This window comes from Canis lupus, chromosome 4, assembly GCF_011100685.1.
Source record: "Canis lupus familiaris isolate Mischka breed German Shepherd chromosome 4, alternate assembly UU_Cfam_GSD_1.0, whole genome shotgun sequence".
Taxonomy (NCBI): domain Eukaryota; kingdom Metazoa; phylum Chordata; class Mammalia; order Carnivora; family Canidae; genus Canis; species Canis lupus.
In genome coordinates this window covers 18649588-18675122 of record NC_049225.1, presented here as the reverse complement: position 1 = coordinate 18675122, position 25535 = coordinate 18649588, and the positions used below count along the sequence as shown (strand labels likewise).

The window sequence follows — 25535 nt, the reverse complement described above, 5'->3', positions numbered from 1 at the left end:
TAGGCTTAAAAAGTTACCAAGGCTTGCTTGTCCTATTTATCTATCTATGACTCAGCAGAGAGATACTGCAGAAATCTACGTTGCAATTGTAGTTTAAAGTTATTTGCTAACATCCATTTTCAGTGATAGTTTCTAGAGGTTTTACTTCAATTCACTGTTTTGGAAAGAAATTTGCTTGGTTTCTCTTTTAACTTTTTTTTTTTTTTTTTGGATGATGACTAACACTCCTACTCAAGATTCACAGAAATCTGATAACAGTTGCCTCTGGATAAAGCATGTCTGGGACTAAGAGACATGTATGAGAAGGAGATTCACTTTTTACTGTATACACTTTTTTCATCCACATTTTTGTACCATATTTTACTGTTTCAAAAACATTTTCATGCAATCCCAATATGAAATAAATACTCCCATTCAATTTATGAGAAGTGCTTTTGGATTTGATTTTGACCTGTTTGACTATTTAAGATATGATGATTTCAATTCTGTAAGCTAAGCTGCTGATGAATCTGAGTACATATTTGTTATGTTCTTGTTGAAAAGAACAGATCCCTTTCTTTATTTCAGTTTTGTATTCGTTGACAGGATCTAAGGCACCAGTGATAATCATCATAGACTCCTCCCTTGTCACTCCCTAACCAGTCACCAAATCCTAATGATTTGAGTATGTCACTCATGTCCATTTCCTTTTCTCCAAGTCCAATCACTGTTCTAGTTTGGGACCTCATTATCTCTTAGTGAGAATACTGAAACTTTGCTTAACTGGTCTTCTTGCCCCCAGGCCCTGACTCTCAACAACACTGCAACAAAATTCAGTTCCCATTGCCCACAGAACAGTGTTCATTAATCCTTTGCATCCTGGCTCCTACCTACAGTCTCATCGTTGTGATTTCTCTCAACATTTATTCATTTGACTTTTTTTTTCTTTCAAGTGTCTGATAATATGTTAGATGTTCTTTTAGGACAATACCAGATGGAGTTCTTTTCCTTGTAATGTTTACTGTCCGCTGGGGGAAGGGACATATAATCAAATCATACAAATGTTGATTCAAAAACAAAGATCAGTTCTATGAGAACAAGTTGCTCAGAGCTAGTAAAGCATATACCTGAGGGACCTGACCTAGTCTTGGGGCTTAGAAAAAGTTTCTTGAGTTGAGTTTCTGTTGCTGCAACAGGCAACCTGCCATCCTTGAACCAGCTGCAAGTTTCCCATGGCTTTTGCCCCAGGCTTTCCCTATTTCATTTGTTGTTTGGTTTTCTGTTTAATTATCTTCCCTTTTTCTTTTACTTTATGGAGTATTCATTGTTCAAGATTCAATTCGAATGTTACTTCTGAGGACAATCTTCCCTAACCTTACTTATGGCTCCCGTTCTTGAACCCCATGGCTTAGAAGAATTGCTAGCTCTCGTCTCTCAGTTTACACATAATTTTATATGGATTAGTTATTGTTTGGCTTCTATCTCACTGTTAAACATACATTTGACTATATTTTTCTCTCCATCTCCTGTTGTATTCTCAGAATCCTCTGTGTTCTCAGAACCTAAAATGACACTCAGAACAGTGAGAACTTAGTGTATTCACTGGATCAAGTAATATCTAATAGCATGTAGAATAATTGTTTTACAAGGGCTATCACTTTCTCGGCTTTAGATTATAAATACTTAAGGTTATCTCTTTTTATAATGGCATTTATACAAGAAATTCTCATTGTAAGGAAGTGAAATGTTTCAATTATTGTTTTATGACCTAGTAGTTTGACACTTGGGATATCAAAGAGAGAGGAGGGAGAATGTATTTGATTCTCGGATGTGCATAGAAAAGGCGGAATTGTCTTATAGAAATAGTCAAGGATACATGGGTTCTAATGCTAATTATAACTCTTACTAGCTTTATTATTTGAGCTACTGTTTTCATGTAAGAGCAACTTAATTCTCTCACCTGAAAAAAAAATTTTCCCTTGCTTTTTCATTACGAGAATTGAATGAGTAACATATAAATAACCTGGCTCAAATAATGCAAGTTCATTATTACATGATATCTCTCCTCCCTGTCCTTCCCTCTTCTCTTAGATCCATCACATTTACACTTCAGGCAACTTTGTCAGGATGAGTGCAGGGTTGCACTCATAGGCAGGTTGGAGGATGAGAGGTTCTATGCTTTCCAGGCTCCTGAAAAATCGGAAAGAGGAAACTTCATCATTCACATCATGACATCCCCTCAGCCACTCACCTACTCACTTAACAAAAGTTGACCTAGCACTCTTTACATGTCAACTAGTAGTCAGGCAGTTGAACAGTCAAACCCTAAGGATATTATTACTTTCCATTTCCAGAGGGGCTTGGATTAGCTATAGGGAAGACAATCAGATTTTGAATAAAGAGTCCCATAAGTGGGAATGGGGAAGTATATGGCTTCTGCAGCCCAGCTGACTCCTGGATGACACCAGGCCATCTCCTGCATTCTGGTCATTGTACACCTGCTGGTTGTGGGAGCTGATTAATAAGGACCTTTCTCACTTTTTAACCCTGAGCTAGTACAAGCCTTGAAGCTCTGGAAGCTTAAACATAACAGACAACTTTCAGCAAAGTCTCTGAAGACAGAGGGGTGATTACCTGCAGCCCTTATTATCTATGTGGGTAAATGGTGTCAATTCTTCCTATGAGGGAGAGTACAAAAGAACTAGCAACATTATTATGTAATTAGGTCTTTACAAGATCTTCCCCCCTCCCCCCCCAATGCAACAATTTTTCTTTCCTCATCTTTATAAATGAATTGCAAAATGACAGCATATTTTCAGCACAGAAAACTAAATCAGGATTTGGAATGCCTGTATTCATAGAGAAAAATAAATCTTTGATAAGAAGAATTACTTTTAATTCTTCTATAATTTGCAAAATAAAGAAGATGTGGTTATTTAATTTGATTTGCTCTTTTGTGTTTGTAAAACTGTGCTCTAAAAGCAGCTGTGCTGCCTAATACATTTATGGCTGATGTAGAAGGCTGGGATGTTTATTAATAATAGAGATTTGGAAGAAAAGAGTGGTAGTTATTATATGCTGAGTTATTTAATATAATTATGAACTTTGCAGTTATAAAGCTCCTGTAATCTACAGAACACAAGGGGAGGTTGAGTGTTCTGAGGTCACCTGCTGTGTTCTATTTGCAGTGACAGTTCTATACCAGAACATAAAAAGCAAAAGCAACTGATGATGATGAAACCATCCTCTCTTAAAACGTGTATATATAGATCAAGCTTGTGTTACCTATTTTCAAGAAAAGTTACCATTTTATTTTTTGGGAAATGCAGTAAAAATCCTCATTCATAGGAGTTATAAGCTAGAACTAACATGAAATGTAACTGAATATGAAAGATGAGTTTATTGAAAAAATAATGTAAAGATATTTTCAGTGAGACACTATAAGCTTCTTAGGAGAATAAAATAACTTTTTTTATATTTGAAAGTATATTTGATAAAATAATAATTATAGCTTTAGAATATTTATAATCAGTAAACTAAAAAAGGTAGCCTGAAATAATCTCTCTTCAGTAAATATTCATATAATGCAATGATAACAACACAAATAAGACTGAGCATCTTTAATGTTCCAACCAATGGGCAGAGCTGTTATATACCTGATATTATTTCATATAGTCTTAAATATTGTGAAGTAATTGAGTGTAGTAAAATAGTAATTGAGTATTTTTTTATAGTTATCCTTTAAAATATTCTTCAAATGATTCTATTATTGACTGAGAAGAGTAAGGGATAAAGAGGGCTTAACTATTTCTTAAAGAAGGTGAGAATGTGCAGGGAAGGTTACACTGGATTTGGAGTTAGATCCCAGCTGGGCTATTTACTTCCTTGAGTGAACTACAACCAGTTATTTAACCTAGCTCAGCCCAGTTTCTTCTCTTTAAAATGAAGATAATAGTATCTGCATCATAAGGTTGTAGTAAGGATTAAAAAAAATGTGTATAAAAACAATTTGCAAATTACCTGATATATAATAGCAATGCTCTGAGGGTTTAGCTAAAGTTCTCTTTGATCAGTGACATTTCAATAAAATCAACCTTAGTTTACTTTCCAAGACCAATATTGTGACCACACTAATATGTATATATGTGTATTTTATATTATTTTAAATTAAAAACAAGTTACAAAATTCCAGGCAATATGTTTTCATGGTGATTTCTGACTCCAAATTCTGGGCTTTATTATGCTTATTATGACAGTCTGTGTCATTTTTACACCAGTACCATAATGCTTTGCTTACATAGTTTTGTAATATACTTTGAAATCATGGAGTGTGACACCTACAGTTTTGGTCTTTCCCAAGATTTTTTTGTCTTTTTGGGACATTTTGTGGTTTCATACCAGATTTAGGGTTATTTTTTTTCTTTCTATTTCTGTGAAAAATTCCATTGGGATTTTGAAAAGGACTGTGTTAAATCTATGGATGGCTTTCAGGTTCTGTTGATTGAGCTCTTGCCCTCAAATTTTATCTCCTCCCTGTTCATAACCATCCTATATATGGTACTTAATTCCTTATCTTTGATCTCCCCCTCCCTCCATAAACATAATCACAAGATATGTAGTCAATCTGACTAAAGATTTTCGGTAATACAGAACAATGCAAACCACACAGGAATATACAGAATATAGGGTAATGCAAACAACTAAAAATTGAATGTGCAAAATACCTATTATAAATCTTACAGCCACTGCAACACTGAAAATTTCTCAAAAGTCTGTTTTTAGTAGAAATTTCAAAGACCTACAACATTTTTGTGTGTTTCTTTTTAGTCCCTATACCTACCTAGGTCAACAGAATCTCCTTGCTTCCTGTTCTGGAAGCTTCCTCTACTTAGACTTCTCCCTTACACCTTCCCTAGTATGCAACTTCACCCAACTCAATCCTCTGCATAATCTGACACTCCTATTTGTGCCTGGTTATATCCATCTCTTTCAGCTACTTTATAAAAAAGAGAGTTTTACGTAACATTTTCTTTCTATTATCAGTATATATTCCTTTTCCCTTAGAAGACAAGAGTGACTACAGTCCATTTTATTTTATTTATTCTATAAAGAAGGTATTATGAAAATCTATTCTTTTTTATATTTTTTATTTTTTTTTAAATTTTTTTTGAAAATCTATTCTAATTCCCCATCAGATCTTTGATATGATAGAGCCTTTTTTCCCTCTTAACCCTAGTTATAATGCATTGCTGAGGTTTTATAGGAGAGATGTAAAGAATAAGCCTTTCAATTCAAAAGTCTGAGTTGACAACTTGGTCTACCATGCAGTAGCCAAGTGATGTTGGGATAGTTTATTCTATTTGAGTAAAATGTGGTAAATAATAATCTCTTATAACAGGTCTTTCTTCTGATGGTTAACTAAAGGCATTATATATAAAGCTTGGATACAGAGACTCCTGGGTGGTTCAGCAGTTGAACGTCTGCCTTTGGCTCAGGGCGTGATCCCAGACTCTGGGATCCTACATTGGGTTTCGTGCATGGAGCCTGCTTCTCCCTCTGCCTATGTCTCTGACTCTCTCTCTTTGTCTCTCATGAATAAATAAATAAAATATATTTTTTAAAAAACTTGGATACAGTGCCTGGCACATTGTAAATATTTAACAATAATTGTTAGATATAACATAAATCCACTAATATAATGTGTCTAGTATATATGGACCTCTGTCTTGCTCCCTTAGTCCATTCACACATTGTGGTAAAATGAAAGGAGAGATTTAAAAAAATGAAGATGAACACTGATAGCTTTCAAGATTCTAACCACCTTGATTTTAGAAAAAAGTCCTGTAAAACTGTTTACTTTATAACTTGTTAAAGTTTAATTTAAAATCATATCTCTATGACATTTTTTTCTTCTTGAGTTTAAATATATTTGTAAATAGTCATCCCAATATCATGACTAAACACATAAAGTTCTTATTAAAATAACAAATTTATAAAATGAAATGGATTTAGCTTTACAAATAGCCTAGGACATGAAGCTATTCACTTAAAAAGAATAAAATGTGAAAAATCATAGTACTAAAGCAGTGTGCTCCTATTTGTGTGCTGTAATCCCTTTTGCAGTAACCATGCATTGCAAAAATATAGAGACAATTTTCTTATCTTTTTTAGTTTTGAGGTCAGTGTAATAATAGAAAACTACTTATTGTACATATATTATGTGTTAAGTGTTTTGCAGGAAATTGAGATGACAGTCATTATATGAGATAAGTTATTGTTTCACAGATAAGAAAACTGAGGCTCAAAAAGTAAGGAAATTTGTTTAAGTCTCCATCTTAAAATTTGAAACCAGAGCAGCTTGACTCTAAAACCTAAAATCTTGCCATCATGCTATGTTAAGATGGACCATAGAAAGGGAGTTTTCGGGATCCCTGGGTGGCGCAGCGGTTTGGCGCCTGCCTTTGGCCCAGGGCGCGATCCTGGAGACCCGGGATCGAATCCCACGTCGGGCTCCCGGTGCATGGAGCCTGCTTCTCCCTCTGCCTGTGTCTCTGCCTCTCTCTCTCTCTCTCTGTGACTATCATAAAATAAAAAAATAAAAATTAAAAAAAAAAAAAGAAAGGGAGTTTTCATTATGATATCTTCAGTAAAAAGTCGAAATAGTCCCGTTTGTTGAGTTTAAATTTTTAAAGATGTGAAAAAACACATTATGACTTCTTTTCCTGTAACATTTTCTAAAAATTCTCTGTGTAAGTCACAAAATCCTTCCTCCCTCTCTTCTTCCTGCAAGTCTTTATTTTGTGCCTTCTATGTGTCAAGCACTGGATTAGTCACTATGATACAATGGTTAATAAAGTGAGAAATTATGATGTAGAAATAGAGACAGATATTATCCAAATATCATTCATTCCAATGAAAGTAAAATTGAGGGACACATGAGTGGTTCAGTGGTTGGAGCATCTATCTGTCTTTGGTTCAGATTGTGATCCTGGGGTCCTGAGATCAAGTACTACATTGGGCTCCCTGCAGAGTCTGCTTCTTCCTCTGCCTATGTATCGCCTCTGTGTGTGTGTGTGTCTTTCATGAATAAATAAATGAAATTCTTAAAAAAAAGAAAAAAAAAAGAAAGTCAAATTGAGTAAGAGAAGCAGTAAAAATGAAGTGCTACATTGTATTACAGAAGCTTAAAACCTGGGGTAGAGGTACGATTTTGATATTCAGAGACAGTAGAAGAGGATCATTAGTTGTTTAAGTTGTGGTCTAAAGATTGAATGCATGGTACTCAGGTAAATGACGAAAGAACATTCATACAGAAAGATGAGAATGTGTAAAGGTCCCAAGATTCAAGATGGGAATGCATTTTGGCACAAGAAACTAAAAGAAAGTCAACATAGCAGATTGAGTTCTCCAGAAAGCAGAATCTGAAGTGCTGATTACAGTCTAGGATATTTATTAGGAAGTGCCTTTGGGATTAACACCCAGGAAGGGGATGGAAAAGAAGCAGAATGAGGCAGCAAGAGAATCCAAGCTGACCCTATGGGAACTATAGAACTTTAATGGCCCATCAGAAGATGTGTCAGGCCAAGATGGCCAGATCTTAGAACCCCTACTTCCATAGTCATTGGATGTAGACTGTTCGGGAAAGGGTGCCATCTTATGTAAGGAGGTATTTTTCAGCCAAGGAGGTGATCGATCAGTCCCTGACAGGACTGACAGGTGAACTGATTTTATAAACATCCCAATGAGTTTTTCTTTGCAAGAGGCTCTAGATACAGCATGATTATATTTATCACAGGCATTATGGTTAAAACCCATAGAGTGAGGTTTCTCAATCTCAGTACTTTTGACATTTTGGATGACTACTTTGTCTTCCTCTTTGTGAGAGAGTTTTTTGTGCATTGTAAGATGTTTAATAGCATCCGTGGCCTCTATTACTAGATGCAAATAGCAAATCTCTCCCACCCACCCAAATGTGACAATAATTAAAAAAAAAAAAAAGGAAGGAAGGAAGAAAGAAAGAAATGAAAAGAAAAAAAAATGTCTCCAGACACTGTCAAATGTCTTGTGGGAAAAGTCACATTTTCCCCTCATTGAAGAAAAACATGTAGAATGAGGTTGGAGAGGTAGGTAAAAATCAGATCATGCATGGCCTTATATGCCAAATCAAGGATTTTTGTTCTTATACTAAGAATCAATGAAAGCCAATGAAGTGTTTCTAAGAAAGGGGGTTAAGAAGACCTGACTTGTGTTGAAAATATCAATATGACTCAGAGCAGAGAATAGATTGGAGAAGGTCAGAATATATGTAAGGAAAACAGTTTGGGGGGAGGCTATTTGAACAAGTAATACTAGATGTTTATAGGTAGGAAGGATCTGGTAAAAATGCAAAACTGAGCATAGGCTGGAGAGATATTTGGGCTGGATATAAGGAGTCGGAAGGAAAAGGAGCTATCAAAGGTGTATCCCCAGTTTTGCCTTGCATAAATGGGTAGAGAATAGTGTCATTCACTGATGTATGGAACACAGAAAGAAAAACAGATGTGGAAGATGAAGATCATACTGTTTTTGAGTGACTTTTCTAAAATTTAAGTTGGGATATCATTCGAGAACATTTGGACATGAATCTAGAGTTCAGAAGAGATGCTGAAAGAGAAATGTTTTAGTGAGATTTTAAAAGATAATCATTAAAAGTATGGATGTGAAATTGAATTAGAAACTTTCCCTACCTTCAAAGAAGTTGCAGTTATAACAAGTAACTTTCCCATTGCGGTTTAAATTCCTTTTCAGATTCTTGCTAACAGGTTTGCCATAAATATTGATGAAGTTGCCAGATATTTTAAATATTAATCCATTAATAGAATTACAACACAAAGCACAGGGCATGCACTTGCATATACACAGCCACACTCACACCTATACACACACATACCACACACATATGTTGTAAAAAGTTAAAAAAATGAGCCTAGTAAGATCAGTGAATTTGGGTCTTTATTTCTATATAGAAATGTATATAATACATGATACTGAATTATTATCATAAGGTAGAAGTATTAGCTGAATCGTTCACCCAGAATTTTGCAAGCCACTAGTGAATCTTGGAAAAGTGTCAAAGATTTCCAATACCTAATATGCCTCTTTAAGCAGTAAAGCAGTTTCTTCTTCCCTTTCTCCAAAAGAAAATTATAATATGAACAAAATCCTGGCAAGAGTAGGAAAGAAAGACAGTTAAATTAAAAACATAACTCATACAACAAAGTGGAAGTGCTCTAGCTTTTTATAAAGGATTGGAGTTGGCAGACAGAAAGCAGCTGCTACAAGTATAACTGAAGGCTTCATGTGTGAGCAGAACATGGGAGGTCAAGGCCAGAAACCTAGTGCTCTGGCCAAATGTACACAAGCTTTATCCAAATGATAGCATTTGCTTACCCATATCCCAGGGTTCCCTAGTGCTTATTTTCTCATTTTACACCTATTCTCTGCTCTCTGGCAGTCTGTAGTGTTTCTGACAATGTCACTCTCAAGGCTAAGGAGTACAGTTGGCTTTGAAGGTTATAACCATTTTACTTTTGATAAATACACTGGAAATACTTGAACAGACTCAGCCACTAGCCAATTGTTAACAGCTACTAAGTCTTTCTCCAGGGTGTTCTGAATGGAGTACATTTACGAATCAAATAAAACCAACTCAAAATTAGTAATAGGAAAAAAGTAAAGTAAAAGAATATTTTTAAATAATAATCTGATAATCAGGATATTCTAAAGATGAATGTTTTATAAAGAAGAAAGACTAAGAATATTTCATTCATCATCAGGAAAAGGAGTAACTCAACAATTTTGGAAGCAAAGGAAAGAGATAAATATAGGAACTACAGTTGTGGCAGCACGTTTCTGTAAGTGAACTGCCAGAAATAACTACCTGTCTATCACTTCACGTAGACATTAGTATCAATCAGATGGCATGTGGAGAGACACAAAAACCCCACTGTTGCAGAAAATACACTCATCATTCTATGTCTTTACCATCATTTTAACAAACCCTCACTGTGATGTATGCTTCATGTATTCATGATGTATTTATGACCAGAGATTGAACACAGTATATACCAATTTTTGTGTCCTCATCATATCATATCTTGGATAGCTAATGAGGGACACTACTATTTTAATCTTTGTGAATAATGTCTGAAAGGTAGATAATGATAGTTTATTCAAAAGAGCCACTTAATCATAAAATCTATTGGGCCCTGATTATGATGCTTTTATATTTCAGAGAACTTGTGAAAAACCGATCTGCTGAAAATAATGATGCATGTTGTTTTCTCACATTTTGTAGCATGCACACCCCTCTCCCATATGCACACACAACGTGCATGTTGTTCATTCCAAGGAAAAACAGAAAATGCATCTTCTTTCAGAAACTTAGCTCTGAATTGAGCAAATCATAAAAGCAATACTTAGTAGATACTTAGTTGGAATAAAAGATATGACCATAAAAATGAAAAATTATAAAGTATCGTGTTCATCATTTCAAATGTTAAAGCATCTTGATTAAATAATTGGTATATTTAATATTAAATGCACCTAGAAAATGGGATAGGAGGTGTTTGATTTGGCTGATGGCAGACTAGGCTAGGTAATTTGGATGAAACTTCTCACTGAAGACAACTGAAATAGCTGGACAAAATACTGTTTAAAATATCTTCTTAAAGGCATCAAAGAGCTAAAAAATGGGGGTGGGGTGGGGGGATGAACGAGGCTAAGATCTAGGTGAAAATGGAAATCCAGAGAAATGATCTAGTCATTCTGATGATTTTTGACATGGGATAGTGTTATCACATAAAACACAGGATGCCCAGTTACATTTGGATTTCAGATAAAGGGATTTTTTTTAAGTGTAAGTATCTCTTAGATATTCCTTGGTGCATACTCACACACGAAAAAGCTTTTGATGTTTATCTGAAGTGTAAATATAACCAGGAATTCCATGTGTTTTATTTTCCAAGAATGGCAACTCTAGTCTAGGTGTGTCTGCAGTTCTGGAAGAGGTAGCTAAGAAGCTGAGCAGATTTTTTTTTTTTTACAAAAATTCAAGAATATGAAACAAAGTTCAGGGTAAGGAATTATCAGAGGGAGGAAAACATCATCTCTTTTGGTCTGGGACCTTGAAAAACTATATATAGGAATAAGAGTGAAACAAAGTTAAACCAACCTCAACATAAACTGGAGCCTATTTTCAAGTCATTTGAGTGGCCAAACAAACCTCAAATCTTGAGACTGAAGTAAGGCAGTCCTGGACTGGTAATACCCCAGATGCCATGAAACTTCTTCAGATGGAATCATCATCATGGGTCTCCCAATTATTTATACAACTGTTATTTAAACAAAATGTTCAACACATAATCTAGGAATCAAGAATGCCACTAGAGTAAAAGTATATGAACAAGAAATAGCAAGAGAAAAACTAAACAAAGATGTACAAACACAAGGATGCCAGAAGGAAAAAAGCAAGGAGACTAGAAGGAAGGAAGAAAAGAGCCCATGCTTTTTATGTAAATAGGATAAAAACCAAGATGGCATACAAGGATGATAATTTACAGAATGTGGCATACCACATAAAAAAAAAATAGAAATTCTAGAAGTGGAAAAAAATAGCTGAAATTATGAACTCAGGGAAAGAGTTAAATAGCACATTACATACAGGTAAACAGGACTAAAGTAATAGCTGTTAACAGCAGAATGGTAATAATCTAGCATACTTACCACTAGAATCTCAGGAGAAGGGAAAGAATATTGAAAACCACTTTAGCTGAGAATTATCCAAAACTGGATAATTCAGGGTAAGGATAGTTCCTTACTCTGAACTTTGTTTCATATTCTTGAGTTTCTGTAAAAAAAATCTGCTCAGCTTCTTAGCTGCCTCTTCCAGAACTGCAGACACACCTAGACTAGAGTTGCCATTCTTGGAAAATAAAACACATGGAATTCCTGGTTATATTTACATTTCAGATAAACATCAAAAACTTTTTAGTGTGTGAGTATGCACCAAGGAATATCTAAGAGATACTTAAACTTAAAAAAAAAAAAAAATCCCTTTATCTGAAATCCAAATGTAACTGGGCATCCTGTGTTTTATGTGATAACACTATCCCATGTCAAAACTCAATAATTCAAAAAAATTAAAGATTAATAAGTATATTTTGATCTAGATATCTGTGCACTTATGTGTCCTCAAATACACAAATTAAAATTTATAAAATTATTAAGAAAAATAGAAAAATTTCCAAACATACTATGAATTTTAACTTATCTCTCTCAGTAATTGATAGACTACATGGCTAAAAAATTAGCAAGGATAGAGATTTGAACTCTACAATTTTAAAAGCCTCGCCTAATGGAACATTTGTAGAACCCTGTAACTAACAAATTCCAAAGATACATTGTACTCTATTTGAGCACACTCAAAATAGGTAACATACAAAGACTCTATATTCTTGAACATAATGTGAGTCTCAAAATTTTCAAAGGTTTGAAATTAGACTGTATAGGTTATCTGCTTGCAATGAGATTATCTAGCAATCACTAACAGAAATATGACAAATTCAATATATTTCAGTACCCTGAAGAATTATTTTTAAATAAACATGGCTCAAAGAATAAGTCACAATGGAAATTAGAAAAAAATTAGAAGCAAATAGGAATGAAAAATTTCCAATTCATAGAAAAATGATAGAAAAGTAATATGTAAGCATCAATCTAAGAAGTTGAAAAACCGCAAAAGAAACTTATTTGCAATGGGAAATAATAAAAAGCATAAAGTATAAAAATATGAAATTAATAAATCTAAATTTTTCTTAAAGACTGATAAAATTGATAAGCCCTAATGAAACTGATTGAGAATAAAAGAATTTGGGGGCAGCCTGGGTGGCTGAGTGGTTTAGCGCCGACTTCGGCCCAGGGCGTGATCCTGGAGACCTGGGATCGAGTCCCATGTTGGGTTCCCTGCATGGAGCCTGCTTCTCCCTCTGCCTGTGTCTCTGCCTCACTCTCTCTGTGTCTCTCATGAATAAATAAATAAAATCTTTAAAAAATATATAAAAAAAATAATAGAATTCAGAAATCACCAGTGTGTCAGGAACATCAAAGAGGCATAATTATAGGGCTTAAAGACTGAAAATATAATAAAAGAATATTATGAGCAATTTCTCACAGATAAATTTGAAAGTTTAGATAATGTGAACATATTTGAGGAAAATACAGCTCATGAAAGCTGACACAAGAAGCAGCTAAAAATATGAAAAGTCCTGTAAGTATAAACAAAATTGAATCTACAATTAACAAACCTTTGTACTACGAAAACTCTGGGCTAAGATGGTTTCACTGGTGATTTATTTCAAATATTTAAGAACTACAGTCTGAATGTTATACAAATTCCACCAAAAATTAGCACAAGAGGGAAGAATCAACTTGTTCTATGATGACCAAAAAAAGGAGTCATTTCAAAATGAAAAATTCTAGGCCAATCCCTGAAATGAACATATATGTAAAAATGCTAGACAAATTATAAACTATTTGGGTTTAGATATCATAAAAAATAGCATTATCAGTTTTGTCATGGTAGTATAAATTCACTATGGCCCACACTTCTCATAGATCACAACTAAAGTCCTTGAAAAAAATACAAAAACAACTCCCTGACCTTAATTTGAAAAGTAAACAAAATCAGGCTGCTTACAGAAACCTCGATGAATCTCACAAGTGTAAAATTGAGTAAGGAAGCCAGACATAGAATTTTTTGTTTTCATAAATTCTAGAAACAGATACAACTAATGCATATTTATGAGGTTAAATCATAAAGAAAAATAAGAATGTAGGGATGTGTAAGTCATGCCAATATTCTCTTTTTCAACTTGGGTTTTGGTTGTGATTTTAAAGCTATACATTGAAGTTTATGTATTTTTTATTTTGTCTTATTTTAATATATAAAAGGCATAAAGGAAGAAAAGAAAATATCCTACCTATTCATTTGTATTATTTTACCTCAATATTACAATTCATATCTAGATGCATTTTGCTAAGTCACTGAGAGAGGTCTATACCATAGTATGATTAATTATAGGAACAACAGTCCTTATCATTTATGCTTTCTAACTAGAAGGTAATGCCTTTCAACATAAATCTTTCCCCATACAAGTAGAAGGGCAATAGAATACTGCTCGTTTATTTGGCCTTAGACAAATTTAAAATAATGAAAAGTACACTATATCTATATCTATATCTCTATATACATATATATACACTCTATATACACTATATATATATATACACTCTATGTGAAAGGAAGTTCTTAATATTGTTTAACAATACAGCTTGAAATATATTAAACTTTCTTCTAATGGCTTCATGTTTATTTATTAGACTGTGGACTTCAAAAAAAGCAAAATAATATACAATTTTCTTACAGATACATATTGAAGGTTGACTTCATTTTTTTCAGGTGATAACTTATTCAATCATGTGACATGGTCATGTTAAGTTTAGTGCATTTAGCATTCAAAAGATTTATCAGTTTAAATCTAGAATATATTACTAAAAATAAGGCAGGACTTTTAAAATAACATTTTCTACAAAAGCAATCCTAATTTACATTTATTAAAAGGCTCCTCTTTTTTTTAAGTTACATATTCACAAAGACATTGAAATACAAAATGGAACACAGTGATGTTTGCAGTCTCAGCAGCTCAAAGTTTGCTTGTATGGTTATCTTTTCCCACACCGTTGAGATAGAATCTCCTCAGATTTAGAAAATGTTCAACATTAAGACTTCAGTTAAGATCTTCTGTGTATATAAGAGAACAGATTTTATAGGTTATGGCTGCATGGTACAAAAAGGGAAGGGGAAATTTACCAGGAGGCTGGTCATTCACTGGGAAGCTGGCCATCCTGTATCTGTCATAGTTAACACATTAAAATATTTAATACCAAAGGGACATTATAGCTGATGAAACCTTGGGTCACTTTTCTGTGTCAAGTAAATCCTAAAATACCATTAAGTCTTCTGCATTAACTTGTTTCAAGGGCTGAAGCAGTAAATAAAATTACTGATGGAGTTGGCAAATAGAATGGGTTGTCCATTAAGCTCAAAGTAGATAGAATAAAGTTAAAATGCTGAAGAACAAATCGATATCTTAAAAGGGTTTAGCTAAACTCTAAATAGGGATAATTCAGAAATTTTCATGAATTCCCCTATTTCACCATGAGCAATAGAAGAAACTTTTAAAATCAGCTCATAATTGTGAATCAGATGTTACACACTACTCAGAGCTTTCCTCATAATTAAAATGAACATGAGAGATAAACAGAGATGCTGAAAGGAAATACTTGAATAGCTCTAATAGAGCTTCATTTCTCTCATCTTTAAAATGTAATTCATGTTTTATTTAAACAAACAAAAATAAATTTAAAAATAGAAATCTCTTATAATTCCTCTACCAGAAGTTATAGTCATACTTTAAGGTACAACCTTTTAGATTATTCAGTGAAAAATAGCTATCTCTATATGTAAAAATAAATTATATCACACTCATATTTTTAACATATTCTTTCATTTCAAATGCTTTGAATTCTTTTGCATATTATTCAAACTTGTTCTGTGACATAATTTTTCATAGCTGCATAATATTTTATTAAAGACTGCCTTGTAATTTACTTAACCAATCTCAATTCTGGTCATTTATGATGTTCCATTTATTATATACCACTGTGGTATCTTTAAGTTAAACTTCAATGTACATCTGTGATTATTTCATTAGAATGCATTTCTAAGAGTGAATTTTTATTTAAAGTCTGCAGATTAAAATTTTTTAAATATGCATTGCAAAATCTCTCCACACATAGAAATAGGAACTTCTTAAATGAGTCTTTAGCACCCATTTGATAATATACATCTCTGAAATGTAAAGTTAGAATCCACTGAATAGTGGGAGAGGAATGAAGACATCTCTCCCCTAGGGTGAATACATACTTTATAACCTAACAGTCACTCCATGAAAAAAAAAAAAAAAATCTGCACTTTCAGAATGTAAAGACCATTCTCAAGTCTTAATATCACAGAATGCTTATTATGTGTTATGGAGGGAAGTTTGGATGACTCTGTAGAACATTTTGCCTAACAATGTTTTAAGATCTTTTCATGGTTTAATAAAAGATTGAGTGATAGATCCATTCATTATGGGAAGATTTTTATAATATTCAGAAGTAGCTTCAGTGAAGGGAACAAATTTAAGGCTAATCAAGATTTTATAGAAAAAATTATTGGGGTTCTACTACACTAATATTTTTGCAAATCTAGTAATAGAAGTACATAATGAAAGCACCAAGGAGATGCCAAATTAATGTGATTAAATTTGAGGAAGTATTTACAGTTCTGGGAGATTGAGGAGAAATGAAAGAAATCAGATTCTTTTGCTATAATTACAATGTTGATTTAATAGGAAATAATTGGAGCCACTCCTATGATGATGAGATTTAGGCAGGGATTAAAATAACAAAGAGCCTGAGTGTCCCTGTAGATTCTCTGCTGAAATCACTGTATTGGTTTTTAACAAATAAGTTTCAAATGTTGATAATTATTCAGGTTTGCTTGATACTTTGCCCTTAGCAAGGTGAGGCAGTTGAATTCCTGAAGGAAGGTCATTTTGCCAGTATCAAGGATTTGTCAATCGGGTGTAACTTGTAAGGAAATTTATTTATTTTTTATTTTGCCTTTGTTCCCCACATCAATAGCAAGCACATGGAGCAGGTCTCTTGATCAGGGATAAGTGGTCCACTCATTTGTATCTCAGTTTCTTCTTATCTTAAAGATGACCATCTCACTTTATGGAATTTGATCCCATCTAAACTATAAACTGCGAAAATGACTTTCATGTATAACCAATAACTTGTATTTTAAGTGAAACCATTTCAAACATATCAGCCATTCGGTCATTTTGTTATGATGCTATTATTGACAGAGAAATTTGATTTTATTGGCACAAGTACCTCATATTTAAGTTTTCTATATAAATGTCCTGTCATCCTAAAGAGATGCTACATTCTGGTTCAGGGATCATGGCTTGTATTTTTATCCTCAGTGTTTAAAACAGTAGGGATTTAATACCCATTTCTGTTATTGGTATTTGTGATGATAGTGTGGTGTGTATGTGTGTGTGTGCATTATAATAAATAAAAACAAATGAAAAGTAGCTTTCTAAGATGGAGAGAAAATGGGTTAACCCATTTTCTAAGTTAGTAAGGCAGGGAAGAAAATGTTTATTAAAAATTAGCCAGGAGGGCAGCCCCCGTGGCACAGCGGTTTAGTGCCACCTTTAGCCTGGCGTGTGAGCCTGGAGACCCAGGATCAATTCTCACGTCGGGTTCCCTGCATGGAGCCTGCTTCTCCCTCTGCCTCTCTCTCTCTCTTTGTGTCTCTACGAATAAATAAATAAAATCTTAAAAAAAAATTAACCAGGAACTATTTTACGTATTTCACCTATGAAATTTTAACCTTTTAGATTAGTGTTTTAAAATTTAGTGTGCCTTCAAATAACCTGGAGATATTGTTAAAACGCAGATTTTGATTCAGTAGTTCTGGGATGGGACCTGAGATTCTGCAGGTCTAAAGTTCCAGATAATGCTGAAGGTTCTAGTCAGCCTATGGCACTTTGAGCAGTAAGGTTTTACACAACTCTATGAGGTAATATAATAATGATGACAGCATCTATGATGAGAACCACAGTAGCTGAACGTATATCATTTTATTGGAACAAAAGTTCTGCAAGATTGGTAAGATAGATCTAGTAAGCAAACAAAAATAAGTTAGGTTGAAGAATAATAAAAAAATAAAGCCGTATCAGAAAGGGAGACATAACATAAAGACTGCTAACTCTGGGAAACGAACTAGGGGTGGTAAAAGGGCAGGAGGGCGGGGGGTGGGAGTGATTGGGTGATGGGCACTGGGGGTTATTCTGTATATTGGTAAATTGAACACCAATAAAAAAAAGATATTAAAATAAATAAATAAATAAATAAAATGAAAAAAAAATAAATAAAGCCAGGGAAGAAAACTCACCGTATTGAAAATAGGTTAAGCCTGATTGACCGTCTCTCTACAACATGCTTCTTTCCTACTCAGCTAAACTCTAGCGAGGATGAGTATTACTTACATTAAGACAATAATATGACAGAAGACATTTATCTTTTCTTTAAATCCACAGCACCTCCTATCAACAAGATGATTAAAATCTGCAGTTTAATTCATGCTTTCAGTGGTTAGTCTATACAGTGCCATATGCAAGTGATCTTTGATAATTATTTGAAAAGTTCATCAGTTAAGTCTTAAATGCCTGATTAAGTAGTCATGTGTCTGCTCTAGAAGCACTCAAGCTCGAGCTTGGGTCCAAGTCCCTGCTCCGCTGTGTCGGGTATACTTGGACTCAAGCTCGAGCTTGTAAATAAACCCTCGTGTGTTTGCATCGGTGTTGGCTCCTTGGTGGTTTCTCAGATTCGCAATCTTGGGCACAACAGCTGAACTGCTAGAAGAACAAGCTGTCTCCTTTTGGTTATATTGGTTGCAACATTGCCCCCTGAGAACATTGACCCGTCTTGCTGATTTTAATAACCTCATTCTTAAAGCACTGTGAAAAGGGAAACAAATGGGGCCACGGAAGTTTGCCTTGAGTATCTCTCACATAAACATAAGTAAACTACAAAAAGTCTGTATTTTAATGGAGGATTTTCCAGAGTTAATGTTTATGAAACCATTGTATAGACTGAATTCTGCATCATCACCTATCTTGTATTTTTTTTTTTGTTTATGTGCTTTAAATTTTTATTTACATTCCAGTTAGTTAACGAATAGCATAATACTGGTTTTTAGGAGTAGAATTTAGTGACTCATCACCTACATATAACACCCATTGCTCATCACAGCAAGTGCCCTCCTTAATACTGTCACCCATCTAGTCCATCCCCACCCACCTTCCCTCCAGTAACCCTCAGTTTGTTATCTATAGTTGAGTCTCTTATGCTTTGCTTCTTTCTCTTTTTCCTTCCCATATGTTCATCTGTTTTGTTTCACAAATTCCGCATATGAGTGAGATCATATGGTTTTTTTTTTCTCTGACTGGCTTATTTTGCTTAGTATAATACTCTCTAGCTCCATCCATGTCATTGCAAATAGCAAGATTTCATTCTTTTTTAAGGGCTGAGTATTATTCCATTATGCCTATATCTTTATCTATCTATTTCTATATCTATCTATTCCATTTGAAATAAACAGGTAGTACAGATATAGACATAATGGAATATATATTATCCATTCATTAGTTGATGGATATTTGGGCTTTTTCCATAGTTTGACCTATCTTGTCTTTGCATTCAAGAATATTAAACCTTGAATATAGGTGAACTCCATGCCCTCTGACATAAAGATGTGGTCTGGTCTTTGTTACTGTGACCCCAATCCTATTCTTCCTTACTGTTGTTGATCATTAGTTTTCTATGATTTAAGTCAATGTAATTGCTACATTTTCTTATATGTTACACACTTGTTTTTGTAACTATTGGTCAAACAGAAAAAACTACTAATATTATTTGGAAAGTGAAAATGATTTCTCTAAAAGAAGAATCTGCCACATATAAATGAATTTCAAGTAAGTCTTTTTCTTGGGGGGGGGGGAGTGTAAAAATTGTGTCCAACATAAAATTGTGTGCTTCTAATTTAATCTTGAACTTTTGCAATTTACAATTTTGCTTTCCCCAAACCATAATCTGTATCCTTTATTTCCATCATGGAAATTAATGGAACTACCACTAATTAACTCAAGCCAGAGACTTGGGAACTATCCTTGACTCCTTAATTCTCATCCCTCACATTCAACTGGTCATAGTTCTGTGAATTTTGCATGTTAATGATCCCTTGAATCTTGCTTTCACTGCAGCTAAAGCCTCAGCTGGCTATGAAGAAACAGACCACTTCTTCACATCCCTCATCACGGGGACTGTAAATGAGGTTAGAGAATCTAAGGAAGCGTAGTGTCTTTTATGTCAGAAAACCCAGTCATCCTGGAAATTATGCTTGGCCTGCATGATGGAGAGCATCCAGTTCTTCCTAATCCATTACGTAAAATGACATTAGCTCTTCAAATAGACTGTGCCAGCTGCTAAAAGCCATTGTTGGTTTGTCACCTATATTTCCCCAGAGAGAATTTTCTCCTGTTCATAACTTTGTGTCCTACTACTCAATCTAATTTACATAGTCCAACTCCCAGGAAGCAGTAGTACTTTATTCTTGGGTTCTATACATAGCCCAGTATATTCAAGTTTGTAATTAAAAACTATAACCTTATTTATCTTTTACTATGCATGTTATGGCCAAAGCTTGCTGAGCACAAAATAACACTTTAGAATTAAGAATTTTTAGATCTGCATTCAACAAAGAGGGGCTATTTTCCAGTATACAGTATCAGTTATATCTTCCTAAGGTAGTATCTATTAATGAATTTATTTGTAACTGAGAATCAAGATTGTTTGTTTGTTTATTTTCCTTAAGAAGTATACTCACAAAGAGAGTTCTCCTGAATGTAGGCCATTGCTTCTTCAATATCTAATTATTACAATAAGTAGTGCATCATTGTGGTACTTTGCACGCACCAGTGAATATGCTTCAGCAATTAAGGACTTTAGGTCCTAGAGAGTGAAATAAACATCCACAACTTTACGACTTATTGTGACGAAGAAGTAGTCTTCTCTAATGTAGTAGAAAATTTTAAACAGTAATGCTTACAATTATTTAATGGGGAAACATAGTTATTTTTCTTTCCATTTCCAGACTGAAAATGACATTCTCCTCAAAGGCTGACTATTAACAACTTAAAAGAAAATCTGGAAGGTTTTTTTTTTGTGTGTGTGTGTGTGTAATAATACCTCAAATTAGTATGGTTAATTTTGGTTTTAAATCATTCCCCAATGTAGTTGACTATTGAGTTCTAAGTAATTGTATAGGCTAGATGTTCTATTCCAAGTTTGACAGATGAAGGAAAAAGATACAAAGATTGAATTGACCGAATTATAGGCAAAGTTTCTAATTTGAAAAAGGCAACACTACTTCATTCTCAGAGGATTTTCTTTTTCTTTCTCTCTCTCTCTCTCTCTCTCTCTCTCTCTCTCTCTCTCTCTCGACAGAGTTCATAGTGAAGGGATTAAAGGGGAAAGGAGGGGAAACGAGTGGGAAATATCAGAGAGGGTGACAGAACATGAGAGACTCCTAACTCTGGGAAACAAACAAGGGGTGGTGGAGGGGAGGGTGGGTTGAGGGGACGCGGGGAATGGGCACTGAGGGGGGCACTTGACGGGATGAGCACTGGATGTTATACTATATGTTGGCAAATCAAACTCCAATAAAAAAATACAAAAAAAAAGAGAGAGAATTCGTATATTTTATATATATATATATATGTGTGTGTGTGTGTGTGTATATAATTTTATAAAATAAAATACTAGGTGAGAAAGTTTTAATATTTTTTCACTTTCCCATCTATATATTGGTAATTGAATAGATTATAAAACTCTCAAAAAAAGATTATAAAACTCTCTTTACTTATTCTATTTGTGGTAAAATTGGTACAGTATTTTAAAATTGGCTCTTCAGCTTGTATTCTTATTTTTCCTGTTCTGATCTATAGCTGACAAAGTCATATAATTAAGACCTGAAGACATAGGAAAATAACAAATATTTGATTGTGGTAATTCAGTGGGGAAACTGCCATATTTATTTTCACCTTTCTCTAATTCTAGTCCTGCAAGGACACTGGATATATAAAGTAGAGAAAGCTTTGTGATCCAGTCCATTAATAGATGATCCTCAGCTTGGAATAGCCCTTGAAAGATCTTAATATGAAGAAGAGATGGCCAATACTTTTCTGTTGAATACAAACCTTATCAGTTTTTTTCTGTGATTTTTTTTTCTGTGATTCCAGTGTTTAGCTATAAATAAAACAGGATGGACATATTTTCATCATCCTAGGTACTGGTATAAGGGTTCCTTGTAGGGAGGTACTTGTTCACTTGGGAATTTTTTTTTTTTTTTTTTTTTTTGGAAAAGTTTTAATAAGGCCTGCTGGGTAGAAGGAAACTTACACTGGAATCCTAGTTATATTGGGAGGGGATTCTCCACATATGCTGGAGAAATAGCATTAAAACATTAAAATTCCTGCTTTGTGTGAAAATGAGAAGTGTGGATCAAAACTGTATCAAAAGAACTCAGTGTTCACTCTAATGAACATCCCATTACATAATGAGATAAGTACTTGACGAAAAGAAATATTATTTTATGAATATATCATCAAGGAAACTGATAGATTTGATAGAGCTTCTCTGAGGAAGTGATGTTTGATATGAGCTCTATTAGATGAATTAGAATTACCTGGAGGAATATAAGCAAGGAAGAAGAGTAGAAAGTTAGAGGGACAATGGCAATTGTTGCTAGAGGGATAAACAAGTCTCAAGTATTTCAGGGCTTTATCCTTTTTAAATTATCCTAAGAGAAAAAGGGAGCTAGGAGCTTCATGAGACTTATGATTTGTAGTTATCAGTTTGCAGAGGGAGTGGCTGGGAGTAGGGTTAAAGCTACTTCAAATGTCCCATTCGGAGATGATGGTAGCAGCTGACACAGCATCCTAAAAATCAAAGTACTAGGTCACAGAGGTTCAGGAAATTTCTCTTCTAGGGACCTCTCAGAGGAAGAAAGAATGAGAATAAAGCAATAGGAAACGGAGAAAGTTATATGTGACTAGTTCAATTCATTTTATACCTTATACCCTATATACATATCTTCTTTATACATTTTGAAAGTTTAGGGAAAATATTGCTCCTTTGATCTGGATTTTCTATACTCATTAGCCTTTATTAAATATTTTTGCATGGATTTTCTCCCTTAAAACCACTAAAATAAAATGTTTTCTGAATCTGTCCTAATATTTTCTACCTTAGATAAATAGAAGGTACACCGCAAATATTTTTTGAAAATTAAAAAAGGTAATTCCCCTAATGTTATAAGAACTCTAGTTAATGGTTTTAGAAAAAAAAAAAAAAAACAAAAAAACACAAGTTGAATCTTGAGGAATTTCAACTATATGGCGGAAATATCTAATTCCAAACATTCAGAATTGCCAATATGTACTCTCCCCCCTTTTTAACTTTAGCCAATCTCTTATTATAAAACGCATTTTGGCAATTAATGACTAGCTTGCATTTTACCTTTATGTTTACATGGAACTGGATGTTGCAGTAGAAGGAACTTTGTAATGTTATATTTTTATAAAATTCATTTTAAAAAGGAGGGTTATTAATTTGGCAAAGACATCAAATTAATTTTTAATTTCTGCACTTGAACTCTTTGGAAGATAGATATTTCTCCTACTCCAAATTCTAAACTTATTAAATCCCTGAGCAGCAGATTATAAGGATCCAAAAATCCCTTGCCTCTGCTTTTTCATCATTGGAATGAAAGTAGTTTCCATTACCTGAAGTTTTATTTTTTATTTTTTATTTTTTACCTGAAGTTTTAATATACATTATTGGTTTGAGAATTTTTTTTAAGGCAAATTTTCTCTTATTTCAGTTTTATGTTGTAAAAATGCAGTGTTTCTGTAGATTTTTTCCTTAAATTCATATTTATTTAGCCAAGGAACATTTTTATAATTAAGACATCAAATGATTGTTGAGTATATCAGAATCTCATATTCTGTGTGTTATGTGTGTTTGTGTATATAGTGTTTAAATTCTCGATGTACTCTTTGTATTTTTTTGTCCCAAACTCTCTGCATGGAAACAAACATTCATAAAATGTTTAACTCGGTACTAGGTATTAGTTTTTTCATTTAGTTAATTATATTGTACTAACAACCTTTGTAATAAGCATTTTGTAACCATTACAGGTAAGGAAACTAAAGCTCAAAGAGTAAGCAATTTGTCTAAAATCACATAAAATAATAAGTGATGGAATTGGGTAAAATGTGAGATCTAATCCTAAATTCCATTTTCCTTTGTCTACAAAACCTTACCTTACTGGTGATCTTGATTTGATAGGTTGTTCTGTCTTAATAATTAGTGTAGAAGAGAGGGAAATAAATTGTTTGACTTTCATGTCAAAATGATTGCCTTTTATAGACTTTCTGGTAAGTATTGTTTTTCTTGTTTATTGCATTTTACATGACCTAAAGAGTCCTAGGTTGCATTTTTCACTATTTTCCCTAGCAGTATGGATTAAGACTTAGAAAAGCTAATACTATAATATGTAAAGGAAATGTACATCTTTCTTTCAAAACAAGCCATGTATTCCTAGAAATCAGCTAGTCCCCACCTGATAAAAATTACTGAGGGACATGATGCAACTTGAATCTAAGCATAAGTAAGAAAGCAAAAGCCATCTCTTTGAAATTAGAACTATCAGAAGACAGTGAAAAAGACAGCAGTAGACAGTGAAAAATGAAAGGATAATCATGATTTAAAAAAACTAAATGATGAAGAATTAAGAGGGTAGACATGAAAAATCCAAAGGTCATGGGTGGGTAGGCTTCTACTGCCTTATCTAAATAGAAAACTCTTGAATACCCAGCCTCCCTGAATAGTTAGTGCCATCCTTAGATATGTATAGAGAAGCAAAAGGAGATGGACAAACTGCAATAACTCTAGTTAGATTCAGGACTCGGAGAATCTATTAATTGTAGTGTTATATAAAGTAAGTTGATTTCCTTAATGAATAAATGCTAAGTCTTTAATATATGCTAAAAAATAAAAAGTAGCATATTTCAGGTTTTTTTGTGTATCCAAAGGCAAGTTAAAACCTCATGAGACTTTTTAGTGTTAGTAATCCTATCATGCAGGGATCATCCCTTCATAGAGTAAGGAGATTACAACAATTGGGAGACTGAAGGTGAATGCAGTCTAATAAATTGTCTGCAAACCTGTAGGAGTCCAGGATGAGTTATGTGTTCTCACCACACCCTTTCCCCAGCCTCACAATGCTAGCATTCAACATAAACAGGTAACTATGGAGATCCATGATGACAAATATTGCATAGCTTACTTAAAATGCAAGAAGAGTATCCTGTAAGTGAAATATAATATGAGAGAAGACATAAAAGAAAAAGTTATCAAAACTAAGGAAATAGGGGGAAACCAGCACAGAAAGTAGGAAACAAATGGTAGTAGAACACCATTTAACTACCTGAGAAAAGGATGCATAGAATTAGAACACTGAATTTGATGTCATTATCGTGGTGGTTACAATTCCAAAATTATTATGGTGTTACCAATTTAAGTGAATGTCATATTAATTCTCCTCACATACTAACTTAGATGTTTTTGAGGTGTCATATATCTAGTTATTTTAATTTTCTCTACATGCCCATGACACTGAGGTAATCAGACCTATAGGTACTTACACATAACTCATCTTTTTAATCCACAAAGTGCTTTTGTTATATTAACTAAGATTTTTTAAGATTATTTGTATC

The 25535-nt window shown here is 33.8% G+C and overlaps 1 protein-coding gene and 1 long non-coding RNA gene across 9 annotated transcripts in view; one reads left to right on the top strand and one right to left on the bottom strand.

The window, feature by feature from the left end:
- Positions 1-25535, top strand: part of CTNNA3 (catenin alpha 3) — a 1666571-nt gene that overhangs the window by 1073917 nt on the left and 567119 nt on the right. The gene's annotated exons all lie outside the window — the stretch shown is intronic.
- LOC111095465 lies at positions 1895-25196 on the bottom strand. Of its 2 annotated transcripts, none has more exons than XR_005357905.1 (3): positions 24984-25196; positions 20582-20706; positions 1895-2169 (listed from the first exon to the last, which is right to left on the bottom strand). It is a non-coding gene; the product is annotated as an uncharacterized LOC111095465 (long non-coding RNA). The 2 variants fall into 2 exon arrangements; XR_005357904.1 differs by lacking the exon at positions 24984-25196 and adding an exon at positions 24081-24482.